The sequence below is a fragment of the Helianthus annuus genome, chromosome 6 (genome assembly GCF_002127325.2).
Source record: "Helianthus annuus cultivar XRQ/B chromosome 6, HanXRQr2.0-SUNRISE, whole genome shotgun sequence".
NCBI classification, from domain to species: Eukaryota; Viridiplantae; Streptophyta; class Magnoliopsida; order Asterales; family Asteraceae; genus Helianthus; species Helianthus annuus.
The window spans coordinates 55342738-55347533 of record NC_035438.2 but is presented as its reverse complement, the minus strand read 5'-3'; positions in this window follow the sequence as shown (position 1 = coordinate 55347533).

The window sequence follows — 4796 nt, the reverse complement described above, 5'->3', positions numbered from 1 at the left end:
TATCACATTCTTGTGTTGCATCGGTGTGTAACTGGGACTCTGATTCGGACCATCATGGTACACTACCAAATCACCAGCACCCTCGGGTAAAGACGATGCTCAGTGCATTGCAAAGTTGGGATTCGAAAGCTGAAAAGATGTCCTCCTGTTTTGTCTTTCACGAACACAGCACCCTGCTGTGCTAAAGAGATTTAAGCTGCGCGACCTTCGAAAATCCCGTGATTAAGTTGCGATAGTATCTAGTGAGACCAAGAAACTCCTGTATCCTCGAAGGGATCTTTGATGTTGATCAGTTTCTAACAAAATCGATCTTAGCGAGATCCACGTGTATTCCCACTTCGTTGTTTATATGACTAAAAAGGTATCCCTCGCATCCAGAAGTTACATTTATCAAGACTTCGCGCGTTGTGGCTCCTCCTTCAGGAGCTCTCCAATAGGATAAAAAGCTGCACATGATGTTCCTTTCTCCTGGAAATGATTCAACATGTCGTCAATAAGCATGGTCGATTCATGTGATCCATACAGCTGCTGGTGTGATGATTAGCTCGAAGGTCTTGGAATACAACGTCGAAATGGCCGAACTATGCTTGGTATGCCGTTGCAGGCACATTCTCTCCTTAGACTACCTTCTGACAATAGCTTGTTTGTTATTCAACTCTCGAATGGAAGCTCGACCCCCGCAACTGGTCATCAGGTTGTCAATATATGGTCGTGGCAAACGGTTCTCAACTGTCACCTTATTGAGTTCTTGAAAATCAGTACACATACGAAAAGGCTTATCGTCACGGTTATAACTTGGGCTCCCCAACGCGAAAAGCTAGGTCCGGCAAAACTCCTGTTCAACAATTCTTGTAGTTGATTAGACAGCTCTTGCAACCCTCCTGGTGCAAGGCGGTAAGAGTGCGTGTAGTCAGGGCTGCCTCTGGCGCGAGATCAGACTGAGTTTTCGCCTAACAGTTGTGGAAGCAAACCTGAAAGTTCCTCGGGTAACACACCGAAAGGAATCACGAATGATTGGTGGATCCTCGATCCTCTGTTTCCTTAGCCCTAACATCAGTAACGGTTACTAGTATAGCGTAGTAATCCCTCCATGGACACTTCTTGTAACAGCCTAGCGTAACCGCACCATGATATTGTCCACTTTGACAGCCAGCACGCTCTCAGCGTCCGCCCCTCACGGCTTTAAAATGCGTCATGATGGTGAAGGTATCAAGCCCCTTATAAGGAAGCCTTCGTTCCCCTTCACAACCGATGTGGGATATCACATTTCTAGCCTTCATAGCTGAAATGACGCTAACCTTTGCACCACTTTGACACATTAGAACCAGTAACGATTCTCCACACAAAATTTTCTCCTCACAAGGTATGTCTGCGCGATTTCTGAATAACCAATCCACACTAATTACTGCATTGTAACCATCAAGGGTAGTAGAAGGAAGTTCGATGTCGAACACCTGTCCCCTAAGGTCGAGTTTGCATCCCAGCGAACATATAAGGCTTCAATTGACTTACATCAACCGACTCCACAACAGGTTCGGTTTCAAGAAGCATCAGGGTTAAACAGAATAAAGACGAAGCGAATAGCTACCCATCCAAGCTATTGTGTTGCTATTACGTCTGGTATAGCCTATGCCAATACTAATTGTCCTTCCATGAGCTTCATTTCCAGTGTTGTTTTCGTCACGAGAATTTCCAGTACTGCCGTCGTTCCCTTGGTTGTCGTCACCTTGACTTAACACAGTCAATCCTTGTCGAGGTCACCTTCGTTTCCATACTATAAGATACGATCACGAGTACCTTGATGTTGTCGCGACTGTTGCCTCTAATATTGTTTCCTGAAACGGTGTCCTGCATCCTTTCACCAACAAGGTCCATCTTTTCACATTTCGTGACACGTCCTAAGGCACTACTCATGTTGCGGGCGGTTACACAGTCCGCCCTACAGTCAATCGTCATCGATTTTGTCCCAATTGGTTCGTAAGAGTCAACTCCCATGAGTTGCTGGCTGGGGTTAAGGATTCGATTGGAGTCAAATCGCTGTTGTTCGTTGCCGGTAACTAGGGTTGTTCAAATGCTGAAGTCGGTAAGGTACTACGTTTACCCCTTTTGTCCATTGTTCTTGCAAATTGACTGAGTAATACACGTATGTCACGAGAGTGTTGCAGAAGTGATCGCACTTCGGGGTCTAAGGCGTCAACACGCTAAGTTCCAGCAAACAAAGATAAGTGAGAAAAGTATAGTCCAATCATTTGATGCTGAGCCATCCAACTCAGGGACGTTCGTACTAGCACCTAACATTCTACACAGTTCGCTAGGCGTTCAGATGTGTGATCAGGTGATACTCGATGGCATCAAGATTCGCAAGGATTCAGAAAGGGGTGAAAAGATCATGTTCGAGTAGGAGACAAATACTGCTATGACTCCTATAGACTGTTGAGTTCTAACATAACATCAATTAACAGAGCGGAACCCCTCTCACACTCGTTAAGCCTCACTAGGACTCACATGCACCCCACATTATTATTATGTGTGCACCCATAATAATAAGGCAATTTGCATGCTTATCTCAGTGTCTCTTAACTCGCGCTAGAAGGTTCCCCACATTCAAATAGCAAACAAAAGGTTTTACAGGATCAAGAATCACATTAGTCGAAGGGTAGTGTCACACTAACAGTTCACATAATAGGGGTTGATAACATAAGGACTCATACTGCAGTGTCAGGTGTGCATTCACGTGTAATGTCACACACAAGTGTACGCTAGATATGATAAACAATAGTAAACGAGAAACGAACCTTGCAATCTGGAGCTGAGTGTCATGGTCGATTTCAGATCTGTTCGGTTATAGTCTGGTTTTATAAAAAAACGTTTTAAAACCAAGTTCACTATAACCAGTGGCTCTGATACCAAACTGTCACACCCCCAAAATACCACCTGCGGAAACCCCCGCGAGGCGTGTGACGTACCAGGATCCAAGCCACCAATCACATTGAACTCATAAATGTATTTAAATAAACTTTCATTCATTAACATAAGGTATTAAATGTTACATGTCACTCATCGTATGCAGCGGAAGCATTATTCATTTGTTAAGTATTTCGTAACCCATGTGTACATAAACCATTAAGCTTGTATGACGAATCTTTGTTTCTCGACCCATGACCACTCCAGCCTTCCAGACGGCAAGTTCCACAAGATATAACCCTATAAACCTGCAAGCATGCAGACAAGTGTGTCAGACGACGCTGGTGAGTTCAAAGTTTTGTTAACGCGTTTAGTTACCAGATGTGTGTTTACAACTGTCAATGCTTAGTTTTGATGTTGTTATTAGCTCGATTACCGTATGTGGCGACTAGATGTGAATGCCCAACCCCAATGCCTCCATTTAGGCATTGGTCATGATGTCAAGGTATCAAACAACCTTGAATAGATGTAAGGGGTCTTATATCTATACACGATGTGAATGCCCAACCCCAATGCCTCTAATTAGGCATTGGTCATGAGGTCCAGGTAATTAGTGCACGCCCGTCCTTTCGGCCCGGTGTGAGGGTGCCAAACCTAATAGCGCTATCAACTAAATACCTCGTTGCTTCTTCAGCAACACGGTAGATGTATGGGGTCTTACATGATTTATACTGTGTTCAATAACCAACATCCCAAATAAACAGTTTACCCAGTATTCCCTTTAGAAACGTGTACCAGATGTCCCAAACCACCGGGACGCATGCTTAGAAAAGTGCAGTGAACTCACCTTAGATTGCTCGGATTGTTAAGTTACTTTACCCGTTCCAAGTCGGTCAACCAAACCCTACCGTGGTTACCATTAACAATTAGTTCACGTACATTTAAATCACATAATTGACGTCGTGCATACTATGCATATAATCTCATGATACACCCTAGTCATTCAGTGCACATAATGGTTCATAACACAGATTCATGTTCCCAATTACCAACTTAGCTTGCCACAACGCTCATCACATATCATGTTTACAGTAACTGTTTGGGGTCACGTATGACATATCGATCACATATTCTTCGTTCACACTACACAAGTAACATACTAGTAAAACACATAGCCATACTCGTATTCTGTTCATTAGTACGCAAATGCGCTGGTCTTGTATGTTATATAAACAATATTTCAGTGAACACGCAATCTTATGGTGTACGGCCCATTTGCTCAAACCCAATTAAGCGTAAGGCCAACATCGGATGTTCGGCCCAATACCCAAGCCCAAATGCTTAGCCAGTTTAATGCGGCCCAATCGTGTATGTGTGTTTGTTAAAGAAAAATGTTATGCCGCCAAATTACAAGTAACCATTCGATGATTAACAAGTTATACCCACTACCATTGGCATCACATAACATTTATCACTTAATCACAGCCGTTTCTTGTACCAATCTAATTCCACCGATTTCACTTCAACAAACAAGACATCATGGCATCAATACACATCATACCTCTTGACTAACACTGACAAAATTAATAGAGTACCTACATGGTTTTTGATCATATCAATTCTACAGCACATGGGCTGCCACTTTAATTCAAGATTATCAATCCTAGTAGACCACCTATCTTCAGTTGTATTGGACCAAAAAAAAGGCTACATGTATGCTAGAAATCGATTACTTAAATATTTGTGGGCATCTATGATTGGACCAACTCTATTACCATTCACCTTAAAGTCAAACAAGGAAATTTCATGCAATCTATATTACACATGCTGGCAGTTACTTGGTTATACAACTTCAGACCCTTGAAAAATTATAACCTCCACACAAGTTCTGT